We start from the raw sequence: 20,679 nt of genomic DNA, 5'->3' as shown, positions 1-20,679 counted from the left end.
AAACGTGCCTCTTTTGCACCAACACAAAGTCACATATAGAGACTTATCGAATAAAAATGTGTGCTTCGCTTTTTGGCACACACGACAGCCAGTCAAAACATTAATAGCACCGGCAACGCTGCTTGGTGATGTCAAATTTCCCAAATTTCGACCAACGGGAACGGGAAGGAAAAAGAAGAAGTTTTGTTTTGATCGTGCGCTACACGGTAAGAAAGGAAAACCCATTAATGGGTACTTTTTCAACCATTTCGCGAAAAAGGGAGCCAACCCATTTAATGGGTAAACTCGATTTACCCATTAATGGGTATACCGATCAAACGTCAAAAACTGGGTACAATTTTACTCATTTTGAGAAATGAATTTTCTCAAGAAAATGGGTGAAATTTTACCCATTATTTTACACCTGCTTCCATGCAAAAATGGAAATTTTGTGATTATCACACAAAAAAGTTAAAAGAAATGAAAGTGAAATCAATTATTTTTGATTATTTGCAAATATATGAAAAAGGCTTATTAACGAATACAGGATTACTTAACTACTATCATCAATTGTCAGAATCGCAATTCTCTGCAACAATTGATTCTCTAAACATAGCTACTAGTCTGTTTACACTTTGTGTTGTACTATTAGACTTTATTTTATATGTGATAATTTCAAAAAACTCAACAACCCTTTTTAAAGAAGGTGAAACTTTTAACTTAAAAACGCAAAAACATTTGAAGAGGATGTCCAAAGCATGAAGTGATGAAGTTCCGCACTCCACTATCTCTCCTTCAACATATAAGTAAAAGTTTGTACCATCAGTTATTAAATGTGGATCTACGGGCGAATTCATATTCCATGCGACGTATTTGGCTAGTTGTTCTGGAAGGGATGTTGATTGATCCTGAAAAAAGAGAATAGTCAAACAAGCCATACAGACTTTTTTCGAATAGGAATACCGAAATCCATCTAACCAGTGGCGCTGCAATTTGTTCCTCGGCCGACAAACATTCAATTCCGGCTTGGTTTTTGACACCTTTTCTGCTCAGAGTCACCAGAATTCTCAGACATCCTCGCAAATTATCTATTAAGAAGTAACTAGTTTTTGAACAAGTCATGGCAATTATTGAAAAAAAAAACAGTGAACAAAACAGCTCGTTAAAGTAACGCGTAAGAACAAATCGACAGAACAAACCTAAAAGACACTTGAAGTTTTTTTTCACCCATTAATGTATGGAAGTTTTTTTTCACCCATTAATGGGTAAAAAAATGACCCATTTTGAAGTAGAATACTTCTCTCAGGAAGTTCGGCTACATAGGGATGTGAAATGAAAATCTAAAACCGAAAAAAGTGAAAAATATGTCCAATTTCAAATGCTAATAAATCGGTTAGTATTCGATGGATTTCCTTCGTTCTTGCAGCAATAGATTGGAAAATCTTCTAAGATTCTTCCCAAAATAAGATAATTGTAATTTTATTATTCACACTATTGTACTATTGAAAATAGTCAAGGCTTGTCAAAACGAAAAATTCGACCTCTGATTGGTCGTTATATGCTTGCTTCCCAAGCACGGTCGACAGGATTATATACCTTGCAATTGAAAACATGCTATTTGGCCTATATAAGAGCCTGTTTCAGCCGGAGCCGCTCATAGTAGTTCTAGACAGCGACAACAGCAGTCATCCTTCCTTAGCAGCAGCACTAGCCCTGTGGTTGGTCACCACGTCTCAGGAGCAGCGCGGTTTTTCTCAGCGTGTGTCGCCAGACAGCCATTATTTCCCCCGTGTTGGGGCAGCATGAAGATTGCCATCTGGAAATCCAATTTCGGAAATCAAAATGCCTTTTTTAAGGCAAATAAACAAGTCATTGAAAGTTAATAATTTTTGTCAACGCAAGCAAGCATTCTGTGTTGCATCCTAGCAATTCAAATTTGTCGCACCCGTCCAATTTACTGAATGTGAAATAGCTTCCACAGTGCATGTTGTCCGTGTATCTTAATTCCACCAATGTTAGGGCAGCTCAAAGGTTGTAATTAGCAACCGATTTTGAACCGCAACATGCTTTTTTCAAGGCAAATAAAAAAATAATGAAAGGTTAATAATTTTCTGGCATCAACACACGCAGACATTCTGTGCGGGATGCAATCAAATTCTGTTGTAGTTGTCTAATTTTCACTTTATTTAGTAAACCCCCCACTGTAGGGGCAGCGCAAAGGCTGCGATCAGCATAACCGACATTGAATAATAAATTTCCCTGTTAGAACGCATTCACAAAAGCAGTTAGTTAGAGCTAATATGAAGTCGATTCAATTAATCAGCATAAACAGAATTTCGTCGTCTCCCAGCTGCCAAGTTGCAACATGATGCAACACGCAACAGCGAGCAAACGAAATCGCTTGATGTTACAAACCGAAATAAGATACGGGTTAAAACCGTTGCGTGTGTGAGAGCACCATCGGTGTTTATTCGCTGGATACACTATCTACTGTCTACTGAACGCAATAAGGGCTATTCCCACTGCTTCCGTTCCGGGACCGGGCCGGGACCGGGCCGTGGCTGTTCCGTGTGTCCTCCGGGCTCGTTTGAGATTGATTGCATGCGTTCTTATGAACGCATTCACACCGACGCGCCGTGCCCAGACCGGGGCAGCGTTGAGTTGCCGTCGTGCTGCCGCAGTGCGAGAGAAAAACTATCGTTGCCGACGATACTTTGTGTTGGCCGGAGAGTGCACGGAAGGCACTCGGGTGGATGCGTGTATGTTGTAGTGACATATTTCGCGCGGAGTGAGCTGCGGTATGAAAAAAAGAGAAAGACGTTCTTTCACATACACACATCAACATTTCTCAGCCAGAGCGCAGCGCAGGCACGGTTCAAGCCCGGCGCAGTGTGAATGCATGAAAAGTCCCGGACGAGCCCGGGCCCGGCCCGGTCCCGGAACGGAAGCAGTGGGAATAGCCCTATAATCTGCTTACATGCGACACGGGGACGGGAACATTTTCTTCAACGAAGCTGCACAACACGACACAAAACATGTTATTTTGTTGCTTCAATGAGAGTGCTATCGGTCCGGCTCGACAAGAAATCATTTTTTTTCTAAGAATATGTCTTCCCAATGCGTAAAATTTTACCCATTTCACATTTTTAAATTTACCCATTTTTTTGACAGCCGCATATGACAGTCAAAAATGGGTAAAAAATTAACCATTAATGGGTTTTCGACTCTTACCGTGTAGGAACTTGTTTTTATTAAATCTGTGTTTCGTTTGTTAGAAATAGTTCCAGTGCAAGTGAAAAAAAACTTGACCGTTCGTGCCTCTCCGGAGGAATATAGTCAAACGGTCGGACTCAGCTTTTTTGCTGCTGCGTTTGCGGGTTTTTGTCGTGTTCGCGTAGTGTTTGTTTTGTGATGCTGATTCACTTGCACGTAGGAAATCCAGCGATCAAATTGGACACAAAATCCAGTCGGAGCACGGCATCGGCGCTGGTATCGGCTGGATGGTCATGTCCTTCGCTATTGGACCTATCTTGATGATGAAAAATGCAATAAATGTTTGGAAGATGCCTAATAGTTCTGAAGAGAGAGGTGTCGCACGCTATATTCGATGCAGAAATGGAAATGTCTCTATTCCGAGTTCCTCCGGGGCTTTTAGATTGTTCCGGTAGTGTCCAATGCAGTCTGTGTTCAGAAATATTTCTTTTGGATGATTTCTAATAAAAAATTCTGAAGATAGAGGTGTCGCATGCTATATTTTGTTGCAGAAATGTAAATTCTCGCACTACGAGTTCCTTCGGGACATCCAGTTTGTTCCGGAAGTGGCCAATGACGCCTAAATTTAAAAATATGCCTTTTGGAAGATTCTAGATGAAAAATCCTGGAGATATAGGTGCCACACGCCATATTTTTATGCAGAAACGTAAATGTTCCCTGAGACAGGTTCCTCTGGGGATTTCCACATGAGAAATAGCCATTTCTCGATGAGCCCTTTGCCGATTCCTGATCTTGATGAAACATTCACTTTAGAAATGTTTTTTTTTTTTTTCATCTATGCCAATGATGCAAATAAGCATTTTTATCAGGTAACCAATTATCAAACCCATCCAAAAATTAGCAGGCTTTTCATGCATACCGGCACTTGCCTATCCTACTTATTTTGACCCCTGTACATATGCTTACTAATTCGTAAACATTACAAAATATGTCGAATAAGTTCCGAAAAAATCGTTGCAATTCTCAATTATATCCAGTAAAAGATAAATGTAAGATTAGGTTTGAGTTTTATTTCAATTCATTTTTTGTTTAAAAGCAACTACAAACTATTAATATAATAAAGTGTTAAATGTATATAATAGTGTTGATGTCTCCGTTTATGGCAGAACACACAATATAAATTCTAAATTAATATTACCTAGTTAATAATTAATTCATCACATAAAATCCTATTTGAAAAAAAGACACTAATCTTCATCTGCTTGGGACATTCGAATTCATAATTTTAATAAATAACTAACTAATAATACTACTACTAACTCACTAACTAATAATACTACTACTAACTCACTAACTAACTAATAATACAACTAACAATGGCAACTGTACAGAAAACCGATATTAAGCAGATTGAACGTATTTAGAAACTCGTACTTCTGCTACCGGTCTGTCCCCAGGCTTCAAGCAAAGCGAGTGTTATATTAAAAATAGCACACCACTCGTCGCAACAATCAGCTGACAGCAAATACCTGCAAAAATATAGGACGGCGTATTAGTATCCGGTGAAAGCCATATATTAACGAAAACCTACCGCTGAATAGCAGTATTGCCTTACTTTGCCCGCACCAGCGATTCAACATCATCCGGCGGTGCTGGACGTCGAAATTGTAATAATAATTTGTTCAATCGAGAGCATACCAGTCTGGGTGCAGCACTTCTGCAAATTCATGCTCCCGATCGGAGGCTTGCATTTTTCATCATCAGGATAGGTCCAATAGCGAAGGACATGACCATGCAGCCGATACCAGCGCCGATACCGTGCTCCGACTGGATTTTGTGTCCAATTTGATCGCTGGATTTCCTACGTGCAAGTGAATCAGCATCACAAAACAAACACTACGCGAACACGACAAAAACCCGCAAACGCAGCAGCAAAAAAGCTGAGTCCGACCGTTTGACTATATTCCTCCGGAGAGGCACGAACGGTCAAGTTTTTTTCACTTGCACTGGAACTATTTCTAACAAACGAAACACAGATTTAATAAAAACAAGTTCCTAGCGCACGATCAAAACAAAACTTCTTCTTTTTCCTTCCCGTTCCCGTTGGTCGAAATTTGGGAAATTTGACATCACCAAGCAGCGTTGCCGGTGCTATTAATGTTTTGACTGGCTGTCGTGTGTGCCAAAAAGAGAAGCACACATTTTTATTCGATAAGTCTCTATATGTGACTTTGTGTAGGTGTGAAGAGGCACGTTTGCCTTCGCCATGTCAATGACAGCAGTCGCCAACCGTTGGGAACGGTTGGCGGCAAAAATGGAAATAATTCTATTTTTTACAACAACAACAAGCGACGGTCGACCGCTGTGCTCTGATTGGCCGAAAAGGAACGGAACGGTAGCGGTCAACCGCTACAACGGTTAGTCTGATACAGGCTTTAGGGGGGATAAGAAATGAGCGGTGAAATCAAGAATCGTACACTAAAACATTCGTTCTCTAGAAAGAGGTAACGCGGCTAGGTCCAGCAGGAGAGTCGGAGCACTAATGAAACAGTGCTGTCATGTAGGTGTGTGCGGTGTATGTAGCACAGGCCAAATTATCTCAATAATGTCTGCATTGAAAGTTTATTTATTCATGTTTTTCTCCGTCGTTTTGATTCGATGGAGGAGGAGGGTGGAGCAAAAACAGTGAAAATAGTCCACTGGCTGGTGCATAAGTAGATAGCACTTTGCTGGGATGCAATAATTGAAAACTAAATAGAACTTCTTCGAGAGAAATCTAGCACGGAACATTCAATTCTACAGTCCTATAGATTTTTTAAATGACACACTGAAAGACGAAGCTTTTCCCATTAAGCTTTTGCCACTGTAAGAAATAGGTAGCAAACAGAGCAACACTCAAGAAAAATGATTATCAAGATGGAATAGCACTAGCTACCAAAACACAAAATCTTTCAGAAGAAAGTAAAATCTTTCAGAAGAAGGGAAGGAAGCATATCTTGATGTTTGATTAATGTACTATTTTTGAAGTTTTGATCTGCACTCAAATGCCTAGATTTAAAAGCTAATATATGTGGATTTCGCAGACGCTAAACAGTTGATGTATTTTTTTTCTCATGAGTTTAATTGACCAAATTAAACATCAAATTTTGCACACAACGAAACAAGTTATGTATGATTTTCTTCCGATTCGCGAATACGCGAACACCCACCGCGGAGGTGCCTTCTCTAGATAGCGATCACCTTACGACAGGTGTCACTTTTCCAAACAGTACGATCACGGTTGTTTGTAAACACACCGCAACGTCTGCGCGCGTGGAGTGTAAAACAATTTCGCGAACACAAGCAGCCAGACAGACAGAGCGGACCGACCACCAAGACGTCGTCCACAGCCGCCAGTTAACACATCGGCAACCGCGTTGCGTTGCCCTCAAACTGTCAGTAGTCCTTAAGGGCTCTTCGTTTCGCCCTGCGAAACACTGTGTTGACAAAGCGCTCCATTGAATTTGCATAATTGAACCTATAATATCGTAGAGCAACAGCAACACAGACTCTACACCGGGCTACGAGTCTGGGGCATCACGAAATCAACGACGCCGATGGTGACAATTTGTAAAAATAATTTATCACTTCGCGCCGCGTTCGATTAAGTGGACTCCGCACATTAACCGATTCAACGGTGAAGATGAGCGACACAGACAAGCGGACAATCGATTGGTGGTCGTTAAAAACGCAATTTTCCATAGTTTTAATTGCACACCAAATGGGTGATCTCCAGCGGTGGTTCTCTATCAGTTTAATCTTTGAATTCAATTAAATAAGATGAGATATTTTAATTGTTCCGGTTTGTCACCTTGAAAGCTGCGAAACAAGTCTCCGCAATGAGCAGCACATACCTTCACCTATACCGGAACGTGTTTCTTTGCTTTCGAGGGGGGGATTAATGTTTCTTCGGCGTAGATGTTGACATAGGAAGGTTATTTCTAAACACAAAGTTGGTTGGCTTTTTTCGCACTTGAAAGTACAGCCCGGAGTGGGGATGGTGCTCATAGGAAATTTAAATCATCCAACTGTTCTTGCATATGCACAAACCCGGTGAAATGATGGGCAGCTGGGATTGTAAATTTAGATTCCATCCCGAGGAATAATTGTTTTGACGAGTGATCGAAGAAGACTTCGATCTAACTACGAGCATTAGCCTACGAGCGGGTTCCTCACCGTCTCGAACCAAGTGACGCGAAAATGACGCCGACGACGGTCACGACGGACGAAGACCGACGACGATCGGGTACGTGCTCGATTTAATAGTGTCGAATTAACCGTATAGTTACGCGACTCCAATTGCGAATTGAACGCGCTCTGCCTCTCCTCCTCCTCCTCGAGTGCACAGGCCCAGTAGTGCACCGGCAGGAAACGTCCTTAGCTAGAACCGTACTGTGGGAATGAATAAATGAATGATTGGTGGTGTGGTGCCACGGGTTGTGGCCTGGTTTCGGTTCGCTTATTAACTTGACTCCAGAGTTGACATTTACTGCTAGTGGATGTTTTGGCTTAAACGTGCTGCCAGCTTGTAAACACGGGGACAGGATGTCTCCTCAAAATAACCACTGGCACTGGAGGAATGTTGTGGGTTTTTCAGGTTTTTCAACGATCGAATTATTGAATACTCTTCAGCTTATATTAAGTGACAACTGCTATGGCCTTCGGAATCAATTTTATTGGAAAAATATAAGCATTCTAGCATGTGTCTCCCAGAATAAACATAAACGGTGGGAACAGGACAACCATCCAAATTAAACACTTCAGTCTTAGCATAGTTTTGATTTGTCGTATCGGTTGGCTTCAGCGATATTCACAGCATCAAAACGAATTTGTTTGATTGGTGTGATGTGTTCGACAAAGTTGTAGACAGTTATTTTGTCCCTCCAGGAAAAATGTACACCGTAATACAAAAACAAAATTTTCACGAAAAATGTAACAATAATTATCGTTTAATATGATTCCTTTCCCTAGAATTACGTAACGCTCAACAACCTGACCTCCTCCCCCCCTATTTTCTATTTTCAAAACCTATCAAAGTTACGCAACTGTCTGAATATGTAACAATAAATAAAAAACATTTTTTTTTTCAATTTGTTCTATGATGTATATTTTTTGGAAGGATAAAATTACTATCTACAACTTTGCCGACTACACTCTACCGAATAAACAAACCGTTTTTGCTGTAAAAACGTTTTTATCATTATTGGGAAATCAGCTCAGGCGGAATTCTTTTTTTTTGCGAATTTTATTTTTTGTTTTCTCCAAGTTCAATTTACTATCAATCTTTTGCTAATTCAGGTCGGACTCGATTATCCGGAGGCTCGATTATCCGGAATTTTATTTTTTTGGTGTTCAGTTTTAATTTTTATTTCGGAATTTTACCTTTATTACCATTCCATTTAGCATGTTTGTTATTATTTATGTCACTTCCGGCATGTTTGGGACATGTTCAAATAAGGTGAAATAAGAAATGTTCAATTTATTTTTTTGCATCTCAAAATTCTACCCCTTTTCGCCTCAAAAATAATTTCTGGTTGCGCCACTGCATCATACAAGTAAAATAAAAAAAGGGAATATTTATTTTATGTTCTTTAATCGCAAATTCGAACATTTTTTCTGTGATCAGATTATCCGGAAGACTCGATCCGGAAAATCACTTACTACAACTTTGCCGGAAAATCACTTACTACAACTTTGCCGGAAAATCACTTACTACAACTTTGCCGAATACATTGTACCTATCAAACAAACTTTGCTGGTTTTAAAATTTTGGATTTAGCGGATCCTCATCAAATTTAAAAAAGTTAAATATTTCTTTCCTGAAACGTTCTCAAAATGAATGCTATTAACAAGAGCATTTTTGTTTTAAATCACATAAGCAACCATTATGCAGAACCGAAACAGGTCGTTTACATACAAAAACTGTGATTTCAAATATATTATTAAAAGTCGTCCTTCTGGGAAATCCTAGAAAGATATAGTTGAAAAGGTTGTATATAAGACACGACCGCAAGATAGACGTAGAATTACGACGGCCTGTATTTTGTCAATGTATGTCTTGCAATAGGTTTGGGAATACGATCAACATTTTCTTATGTTGACTTAATAGCTGATGAAGTTCTTAAAACGATAGTAAATGCTGCCAAGACAACAACTGAACGTGAGAGCGGGGGCTTAGCGTGGTTGGTAACGTCTCCGCCAACCACGCTCGACGCCTGGGTTCGAATCCCACCGCCGAAATAGGTGTCGATGGTTGTGAGGTGGCGTGATCCACTCATAACCAACCCAATTGGTCTAGATTCAATCCTAGCCGACACCGGGAGATTTTCTGAGGCAAAAAATTTCTGGGATCACGCCTTCCATCGCATGAGGAAGTAAAGCCGTTGGCGCCGGTCCGTTAATCAACGGGTCGTGAGTTAGGGTCCTGGGTGGAGTCGCCTCCCCAGGCGTCGGTGATTGGCACAAATTGTGATTAGCGAGAATAAAAAAAAAACAACTGAACGCGCGAATTATTTCGCACGTCATGCGAGTGGCAATCATCAATGACGAGAAAATTGAACAAATTTGCCAAGTGTGTCTTCCTTCCAAGACAATCGAATTGATCTCAAGTCACATGTAAGCAGATACCAAGAGTGTAACTGTTGAGTATTGCATATTGCTGATGTGCGACAGAAAAAATAAATACGTCATGATCGCGCACGATATCCGCACTGATGTTATAAAAAAACTTCGCCTTTGTTTCATATTCTTTCATTTTCTTACCTGTGCAATTTTTTATTTCGTATGCAGGAATACTACTTTCATTCCGTTCTTGATGTTTATTTTAGAGCTATTTTTTCACTGGCTCCGTCTTTATTTCCAGTTCTTACAGTTACAAATCGTTTTCGAGTCGAATGTAAACAGATACCGTGAGAAAAATTCTCTTGAGTGTTGAGTATGAAGTTTGAAATTGTGCATAAAATATATACAGCTATAAGTGTATTTTTCAGACATCCTTTTTAATGAAGTGTTGTGAATTTCCTAAAACAGATTCAGCATTGTTGAATGCGTCTTGGTCAGATCGCCCACGATATCCGCACTGATATTATTAAATAGGCCTCGCCTTTGTTTCATATTCTCTCATTTTCTTATCTGCGCAAAGTTTTTATTTAGTATGTTGGAATACTAGCACACATGCATATTTTTTTCAGAGCTATCTTCTAACTAGCTATCTTCTAACTAGCTATCTTCTAACTAGAAGGATTTTTTCAAATTCTCACAGTTGGTCCCAGTTTTGCATTATGAATGTACGAAAATTAAATATCAGTTATGTTGGCTACCAGCGAAGCCGGGCTGAAGATGAAGTTCTCACTAACGCAATAATATAACACGTATCGTGTCGTCATGTAGCTTGGGAGGAAGACAATCAAACTGTTTTCGTGTCGGATGGAAGCAGATACCAAGAGTGCCACTGTTGCGTGTTGCATATAAGCGATGTGCGACAGGAAAAAAGTTCTGTTCGTGCTGACTTAAGCTGGAGGCAGACATGAGCAATATGTTTTGAAATACACTCGATTGGGGTCAATCAATTTGATTGTGTTAATGTGTGTAATTTTCAGTAGTAATTCACTTTCAACTCTCCTTTTATTTGAATTATTGGTAACCTTGAGGAGAAACCTTGTTTAATTAACTTTGAATCATTCGAAAATAATATTGAAGGAACATATTTCTAGGTAGGATACCCACTTTATCGTCAAACCAAAACAACATGGGTGGAGTTGAATCACACTCGAAGAAAATTTTATGTCAAATTTAAAATTTTATTCAGAGATAAAAACTCATTTTTACTGTTTCAATTGAAATTATGTAGTCGGTTGGGTTTTGTTTTTACAAAGCTGGGACACACGTATTTTGCTTAATTGAATCATGCCTTTCCCGAACAGCTTGGATATTCGCCAGCACACCTCCCAGGGCAATGGTGACCATTACGCAGCAGACGATGACCTACCGCAAAATGAAACCTAGCACGAGATGAACGGGTCTTTATCTTTCTCTTGACTTTGCCTCCTTTACCCAGACCAGACATTAACTTGCGAATTTGATTTAACGAAATAGCAATGTTCCCATGAACAAACGGAATAGTGATGTGATGATGGAAAACACCGTATGATTGTCTTAAATACCTACGGAGAGAACTAACGTAAATTCCAAGGCGGCGCGACGTAGTGGGTACAATGAAAGAATTCGAAAAAGGGATGGACTGTGATGTACTCTATTTGTAGGTACGCATACGAGCACTATGAGCGAAGTACATTATTTTTTCGTCAACTTAAGACAAGCGCTAAAGCAGTCAATTTAAGACTTCCGTACGTTTGCTGTTTCCTGCAGAGCTAGCCAAGCACGCTGTGTTGGGAGGAACTAAAATTATTCCGAAATGCACTAGCATTGAGTAAATTGTTTTATTTCTCTGGTCAAGTAAAAATTACAATCGTCTCTTCTCAGGGCAACGAACACGTTCAGGAAGCAATGTTGAATTTTTGTACCTTGAAAATTATGGAGTGTACAATTTTACAGTTATTCCAAGTGAGAAAAAGTGATGCCAAAAATCCATAAAAAAAGTTGTTCTTCATTAAATGCGATATTCAAATTTAAAGACGGATGTAATATGAAATTAAAAGGTAAATAGGTCTTAACGGTGAATCGAAACGCTACTATGTTTTATGTCTTGGACTTGGCCTTCCTTAGGGGATTTAATCCACCGTTAAGACTGAAAAAAGCCATCTTTTCTGTGGACTAAATCATATCATATTTTGATTATCGAGCTGGTTTGAATTATGGGTAATTTGCTTAATGTTGTGACTGAGTTGAAAAAAGTGCCGTTGGTATGTCTTAATGACGTAATGGTGCGAAAAGCGAGATTTTAAATATACGATTTTATCTCGTTATATTTGGCAGAATTTCCTGGAATTTCCAGTACGTTTGCAGCTACCAAAAACTTCATAACAACTGTCAGATAAACGGGTGCTTAAGCATCAAAGCGCTCAACGCGAGCTGGCATGAAGTGAACGGTACTATTCTCCCTTTTTTTACTCGTCATGATCAGCACATAACCTCCGTATGGTACCGGTACGGTCTTGCATTAAATTATACTAACTATGCTTATACCTAGTATAATATTCTGTCGACCGTGTTAAGGAAAGCAAACACTAAGCGACCCCTCAGAGGTCAAAATCTGCGTTTCAACAAGGCTTGACACTTTTCAATAGTTCAAACTAAAAGTTCATAATCATTTGGAAGAGCATAAACAAGATTTCATTTTGACAATACCGTGCGTTTCATATATACCCGCCGTGATTGCATAGTTCCTGGTTCTCTCTAATTCACCGTTTTGCTCCAGCAGAAAATATATGCAAAGTTGATGAATCTTCTTGCAAACGTGGGCTTGCCGACGAAATTTCCAAAAACAAACCTGTTTCAAAAGTCAACTCCGGACACATTAAGGTAGAATTATGACTTCATATAAATAACTATCGTTATAAGCTGCTTGCCGCCACGCTCACCGCAATAGAAGCTGATCATTAGCATGTTAATTTTACTCAGCGGCATTAAGAAAAAATAAAAACAAATATTTTTCGAAATATCCACTTTGACGAGAACGGAAAAACAATTACATACCACATACGGAATTCCCCACTGATAGGCTAAAAAATTTCCTACCTATTATGTCATGGATAACACGAACCTATTCTGCAAATCATCGTCTCTAAATTACGACGCTCACCTGTAATTAACGGCCTTTTTCGGCATTTGCAGGTAATTAAGGTGTTTTACTAGTTTTTTTTACGACCCTTGCGTGCTACCGTCCGAAGTGCCGTTTCGGTAACAGGAATTTCCGATAAACGCCAGCCCTAATTCTACAAGCATTAATGGTTGTCTCGAACCGCTAGTGCCACCCATTGTCTGAGAAAGTCTACGAATACCGGTATCAAGCCCCGACCGACTCCGATCCGATGATTGATTATGTATAGAAGCATCTCCGGTTGCGAGAGTCCTACACTAACAAGTACCCTTTCTCTGCAAAGTTGACCACCTGCTGAGGTTCGTTGTCTGGAAACAAAAAAAAAGAAAAGAAAATCATATCCACCCTAGGGGCATCCCCTGGCGACGTGATTGCCATCAAGCTCAGCTTGTTGATAAGATGTCCCCCAGCAGCAGCATATCTCCTGATCGGACGCAACTGCACTACGAACAGGTAGGCGCAACGCTCAGCGATCAACGGAGGAGGGTGGGAGGTAGATCGAATTTAAAACTTAATCGTTGTTAACGTAGTAAATTACTCTAGCAAGCCGGAACTCGCGCTCGCTTGTTTTCCCGCGCACTGTAAAGCTAATTGCTTATTTGTTGATGGGCTTTCGGTGTGATGCTTGTTCACGCATGTACCTGCCCCCACTTTGTAGCATGAACACACACCCATACATTCGCGCGGAACTTAACGTGATGACGATCAGATTTCAAGCAGCCGGATTAAACTGCACTCACGCCGAATGAACGTAGATAAACAAAATAAGTCGATTTACCTGAGTTTGGTGATCGTTCACTCACAGGTTGCTGTTTGGAAGCGGACCAAGAAGTGGGATTAGTTTAAGTATGTTTTGTGCGCGAGATCCGTTTCGACGATCCTGGTGTAGATCCGCTCCAGAGCATTTATGACGATATGGAGGTGAAAGAAGGATGACGCTCGATGCACAAACAGGAAGACGTAAACATACCGCGGTCATCAACAGATCTTTATTTATTTTTTTCATTCGACTCCAGAACAGCGGGTAGCCAATGTTCGTTTGGTTTTTATTGCTAGCGAATTCTTGCAGTAAACTGCAAAGGAACCGCGCCTTTGCGATGTAAGAAGTGGAAACTCACCTGCGCCCACCTTATTGTGTTTCTCTTCGCCAGTCACTATTCTATTGAAAATATTTTTCCATAAGTGATTGTAGACTAACACGATTTACATGTGACGTTCGAGGTTTAACTGGATTCAACTGAAACCATAAAATTCAGCAGCTTTTCATTTTCAAAACGACCATTTATTATCAAGGAATCTGCGAACGTAACTTTCCACTATCCTAAGCTAGCGAATAATATTGGCATAACTGGAAGCTTAGCACACTTTATGCCCCAAGCATTCTACTGTATAGCCATTCAACAAAGGCGGCGGTTGTCCAAAAATACCCGTTTGGAATTCGGCATTTCGAAAATATTTAAATCCTCTGGCAGGTTGTTGAAAGACACTCGACAAGATAACTGGGAGAAGTGATATATGACACTATTAAGTATTTATTGCCTGACTTTTTCGTAACCATGGTTGTGGGAGGTTGATTATAACGATTTTTTATTCCCGAGCATCAACTTTTATCAACAAAAAGTATGTTGTCTCTCCTTAATATTGTGTTATTTTGTCAAGAAAAAGTTAGTACAATTTAAAAGTCTCTTTTAAATCAATGTTTCGACACATTAATCGAAAACTGGCTTAAGATTCCAATGGAATAAAACAAACGAGGCATAGGTGCAACAACCGAAACGCACCAAAAAAAGCGGAGTACAGACTAAAGGCGAGCGGAATGCAGCGAATTACATTTGAATTCATTTAAATTTTCATAACGATTTTTAACCAATAGAGAAAAAATTAGAGCGATTTGAAGAGCTCCTTGTTACTCATAGGGTAACACCATTATCTCTGAATGGTTTTTTTTCTAAAAATGATTTCATTAACTTCTTCGAAAGAAAAAAAAGTTTAGCATTCAAAAACTGGATTTTTTGGGAAAAATGTTCCCGTTTGTAAAAAAAAAACAACTTACAGACCCCGTTCGATTTTAGCACGTTTCGTTTTTGGCACAGTTCAATTTTGGCAGCATTAAAAATTTGGACATGTCGCCACCAGAAACCATCCAAGCGTTGAATTCAATTTTCGCTTCAGTCCGGTAGGCATCGGACAACACTGTTCGGATTGGCTATATAATTGGCTATTGAATCTTTAGTCCAGTAGGCATCATAAAAATATAAATTTGGACGTGAAAATCGAACGAGATCTGTACTTATAAAAATGACCGTTCACGGACCCGGTACAACTCTAAACTAAGGAATTTTTTTTTTGGGTTTTACGATTTCAGTTGATCTACTGAGGCTCCATCGTGAACACCGAAAGCCTCTTGAAAAATAAGGTTTAAGAGAAAAGGACTTTAACTCCACTCAATGGTGTAGCCAAGGGAAATCAAAAACACTCCCATCCCCTCCTCGAACCTACGATCCTATTTTTTTATATTGGGGTTCTGCATTGCATTACCTCCGAGTCTCGGTTAGCAGTAAGGTTCAAAAGCTTCGTATTCTCGAAACAAATTCTCATGAAAAATCGCTCAATTCTGGACTTCAGGGTCTGTAGACTCAAAGCGATCAAAGTTTTACTTTTCTGACCGAATCAAAAATGCACAGAAATTGTCGATATGAAATTGTCTAAATCGATTTTTTTCACGTTTCTTCTTATAAAACCACGTGTCTTCTTAGAAAACCATAAAGCTTCGAGATCTGGTCCTACTTAGGGTTTGCAATATTCCCGAGAATAGTTTTCCCGGGAAACGGGAATGAAAAATCTCATTTCCCGGGAATTCCCGGGAACCGGGAAAGGAAAAAATCCTTAGCAAAAATGAGATTTCAAATCAAGTTTATTAATAAAAAGTTTCAAACAACCGTTTACAATTTAATTATCAATCGAAGAACAAAATTTATTCAAGTTCACTCCAGAAATTCATGAACAATCGACTATCAATCGCCTCAGTTCCGCTGACAATTTTTCGTTAGGCCCAACTAATGTAGTGCCCTTCTATAAAACTTTGCTTAAGATCGCTGAATCACCGCTGGTGTCTGATTTCTAAAATACTTCTAAATCACCGATTCCAGCTTTTGCTACATTTCATTAGAAACTGAAGAGTCTAATACTTTTAGTTTGTTGAAGATAAAGCTGAGTTTTTGGCAACCAGACTTTAGAGCATTTGAATGCCTTCGTAATTGATGTGAAATCGCGTCCACGACCCAACTTACACAGACTGAGTTTTATTAATTTATTTATTTCTGGTCGCATTGATTTACGGGTTTCATTTTTTTTTATCAATTTACAGGTTTCAATTTTTTTCTGTCAATAAACAAAGAAAAAATCAAGCGTGAACTCACTAGCAAAAAAGAACATGAGACGAAGAAAATATTTCTTAATTTATCGTTTACTGAATAAGACAGCATATATTTTTGACAAATAAATTAAGCAAATAATTTGATTTTACACGGCAAGCAAATATTGATCGTCGTTTCAAGCAAATATTTGCTTCGTATAATGCACACTATGGATCTGCTCTACACTTCTACGACGTAAGTTTCGTGTTTTCAGGGTTGATATTTGTTGACACTCTTGAGGGAAAGTGAAAAAAAGCATCCAAAAACGTTATTTTTTTACAATCCTTTCAGAGTTCTCCTTTCCCGCTTTTTGCAAGTGAAAAGTGAACTGTCAAAACACCTCATTATATTTCATGCGATGGAAGCAAGACAACAAAATCAGTTTATCAGTTAACAAAGATTGTCAAGGCATCGGTCATTGTCAGTGAAAAAGTATTTCAGTGAGGTTTATTTTGGTTGAGTGGACTGTTTGTTTTTCTTTTTCGCTTTGAAGTGAAAATCATTTGGTTGGATTTGTCGTCAAATTTATTCTGTAACCGTGAACGATGCGCGCGATCTATTGCATCTGAGTATAACAGCACGTTACTAGGACCAGTGTGTGTATCTGAAAGAGTGCTGCGATCATTGGAAGTGAAAATTGAAAATGATTGGCTGTACTTTTTGAAGAATTTTGCTGGGGAAAATGACTTTTATCAGCACTGGTTTTGATACGATATTTAGTTTTATTGCAATATTGTATGGAAAATTTTCCGAGGAGCTCGGGAATCCCGGGATCCCGGAAATCAATATTCCTGTTCCCGGGATCCGGGAATCCCGGGAAAAGGCAATTCCCGGGAAATTGTTCACGGGATTGCAAACCCTATTCTACTCAAAAAAAAAAAATTTCTGGTTAAGTCTCCCAGCTCGAACCCCTTTGCCCTAAAAAGTAGATTCGGTATTTTTTTTTTTTTTTTTTTTTTGAGAGAGACAGCACCAGATCTCGACCATTCATTTCATTTCTAAGACACTAGGCATGAAAATATAGTTGATACTAGAAATTAAAAAAGTGAAATTTTGGCCGCTTTGAGGCACGATCGCCGGAAGTTCGATTACAAAGGCTATCTTCAAGACCTTTCTCAAAGACTTGTTATACATAAGTTCTGTATGTGCGGAAAAAATAACGACTGCCCGTAATTAAGTCTGTTGCTAAATTGATTATATTGAACAAATTCCACTTAAACCTAACCCTCTCAAACCCCGGAAAGAGAAAAAAATCTATTTCCCAATTTTTCTCCCTGTCAGTCTCTAGCTTTTTAATTCTTGGCTTTGTTTCTGTCACCTATAGTTAGCGAAAAACGGAAACTTCATCGCTTCTTTTTTTCTTGACGTCTATTATTTCGCTACTATGCGGTCGTTGTTGTTTCTCACATGTTTTTTGAGGATCTTCATGCCTCAGTTTTGATACAAACTCTTCTATCAAATATTGTTTCAGGTTACATCCGGTGAGTTTTTATTAGTTGCAGTGTTGCAGACCAGAACCACGTTATCTTCTGCACGCAGTGTCTGCGACAAAGAATTTGTTTTCTAGGCACAAACACTAAGTTGGAAGTCTAACGAATCTGGGCTAAAGAGGGTTTTCATGACAAATTTATTTTTCTTAGGCCTTCGAAAATCAGACCCTAAAAAAGGTTCTAGTTGTGAGAACACCGACAAGCTGTTGCTTCATTAGCTTTAATTTGGAACCATCAGTGTTTATCATATATTATTCTTTGGTATTTCCTGACCCACTAAAGTAATGACCTTGCGAATGAAAAACAACTGCTAAAAATATTTAAACCTCGTTCCCACAATATCATCTTTGGTCTTTGGAGAATCAAAAATTAACATTCAGCGGTAAATGTGCGGTGGACGATAAAACCGGTTACCGATAACAGTCGCTCGCTGTGACAATGTCACTGCGAGCCACAGCCATCATTTGCGATAATAAAAATGAAATTGTAAATATCACGCTCTTCGATTATTGCTTGTCGCACGCGTTGTAGGATGCAATCAATGCTCGCTGTGTGCACGCAAACATAATAAGAAGGATAAGAACTACAATTATCTTGCCCAGCGTGCCACGCCGCTGGGGATCTCAAACATGTTTGCGATTATAATGCGAAGATGAATGCACTTTTGTTCGCTCAAATCAGAACTGAGCCGAAAGGGGGTTTTAAAACGTCACAATTTCTCGTCATCGTTAATTAGCACATTTTTGTTATGTTTCATCTCTGCCTAGCCTATGTTGTAATTGTCTTTCGCGTTTGTTTCTCTAGACGGACAATACGCACTGAGATCGGCCCGATAACCGCGTCTAGAACACCACCAGAGAAGCCCTACCTGTGCTAATGAGTAATCATGCGTAAATTGATAATCAGTTGCAGGCAGTTGCCGGGCGAGCTTCAACGACGACGCGCTTTGGAAGACAAGCTATTGTTCTGAGCGCCGCCACTAAGCGCGAAACGGCATCGGTAACACACTTGCCAGCAGAGGTGGCAGTGCATGAAACCGGCTTAAGGCGAGCTTCTCATGAACGGTCGACTGTTTTGTGATGAAATCGATGAGCGTGACACGCACCGTTCACTTTCAACACGTCGGTTGGGTCATAAATTACCACTGGCGGAGGTTGTAGTAACACACAGACCCACTCTCGGCTTTTCTTTTAAAAATTACGTTTCACTGCTGCGGTGATACGATCTGATCGGATAAGACTTACAATTGAATATTATTTAATTTCACATGTAACAGCGGGGGGAGCCGCAATGCAATCTATTTTAATTAATAAATAGGCTTTAACACATCATATTCTGTCAATGACTAAGCCGTGATCTCGTTTAAGATTGATTTAAAAATATGATGATACTCATTTAATGTGAAGATAAAATTCTACAAGCTTAATCATACACAACATATAAATGGAGAAACTCGTGTAAATATTTTCGACAAACTGGTAAACGACCAGTTTGTGTCAAAATCCGTTTATCCATGAAAACAACGAAAAATACAAGATTCATCAACATCTTTATGGTCATCTAGCGTCACAGAGAAATATGTGCATACCAAGTGCATAGTAGAGGGATTTCACGCCAATTCGTCTATAAAGTTGATAGCACTCTTCCAGATTTGAGCGAAACCTTGTGAGTTTGGCGATTTAGGCAATTTTATATATTAGAAGTCTTCAAACAGATCTAGGATTTTTTCCAAAAAGGTTAAAGTTGTCTAAAAACTATGAGACCTGCAAGATTTCGTTAAGTGAATAAAACGAAAACTATTTGAATTAACATGGAAATTAACAAATCTGTTCTAAAAATTTGTATGTCTTAACAAAATCTAATTTGAATTAAAATGCATTTTTTGCAAGGACACATTTTAATGACGGTGGACGATGGTTTTACCTGCATTTAGCATATAATGAACCCGTTTTAATTTTAGATCTAAATTTCTCCAGTGTACAGATTACCGAAAAAAACTATTATAGACTGACGTGAAATCCCTCAGTAGTCAGAAGCAAAACATCCTCCTCGGTACCGCTTCTTGTCTCAAACGTCAACAAAGACAACTTTGCCTACCCAGCATCCATCACCAGTTGTAACGTGGTGTTGTTGTCCGTGTCTCCTCGGTTGGGGAAGTTACCAGTGGGGGGATCCGCTTGTGAGCAATGTGTTTTCTACCTCGTACCGCGTCCACCTCACCAAGCCAACAGTCGAGGCAGTAGGCGCCATTGTCGCAATATTTAACATTCCAGGAATTCTTCGGCTTGCGCTTCTTCCGTGCCGCCTCCATGCTCGCACTAGCTGTGCTGAGAGCGGCTGCTTGTGTTAAACGATTTGTTCTCCGGAAACCGGTAGCTTCCACCAGAATCCAGTGAGTGGGTTGAAGTATCGCGAGGCCGATGAACAGTCGACACCGCAAATCACGTTTGTTTGACAGTTTTCCGCAACTCTTGAATGTTAAGTATCTTTTTTTTTCGGTTGGAAACAGCGTGCCGTTGTCACAAACTACCGACGACGAATGGAGATAGACATTCTATTTAGTGACCGTCGAACATCGCCTAATGAAAATATTAATAATATGTCCACCAATGAGAAAATCATTATTTGCACATTTAAAATGATGATTCTCTGTATCATGTGATTAACACCTACGTGGAGGTTAACTGAATCCAATAGATTACTAAATTTTTCGACTCACAAATCATTTCATGATGTGTGTCAACAGCAGCCGTAATTTTGATAA

The 20,679-nt window shown here is 39.4% G+C and overlaps 1 protein-coding gene and 1 long non-coding RNA gene across 2 annotated transcripts in view; one reads left to right on the top strand and one right to left on the bottom strand.

The window, feature by feature from the left end:
* The window catches only part of LOC129723745 (uncharacterized), a 94,349-nt gene that overhangs the window by 16,252 nt on the left and 57,418 nt on the right, over positions 1-20,679 (top strand). The gene's annotated exons all lie outside the window — the stretch shown is intronic.
* LOC129723750 (uncharacterized) lies at positions 514-5,186 on the bottom strand. Its single transcript, XR_008727807.1, has 4 exons — positions 5,144-5,186; positions 3,211-3,236; positions 943-1,067; positions 514-887 (listed from the first exon to the last, which is right to left on the bottom strand). It is a non-coding gene; the product is annotated as an uncharacterized LOC129723750 (long non-coding RNA).

The sequence above is a fragment of the Wyeomyia smithii genome, chromosome 2, assembly GCF_029784165.1.
Source record: "Wyeomyia smithii strain HCP4-BCI-WySm-NY-G18 chromosome 2, ASM2978416v1, whole genome shotgun sequence".
In the NCBI taxonomy this organism is placed as follows: domain Eukaryota; kingdom Metazoa; phylum Arthropoda; class Insecta; order Diptera; family Culicidae; genus Wyeomyia; species Wyeomyia smithii.
Note: the sequence above shows the minus strand (reverse complement) of the source record. Positions and strands in the feature narration are given on the sequence as shown.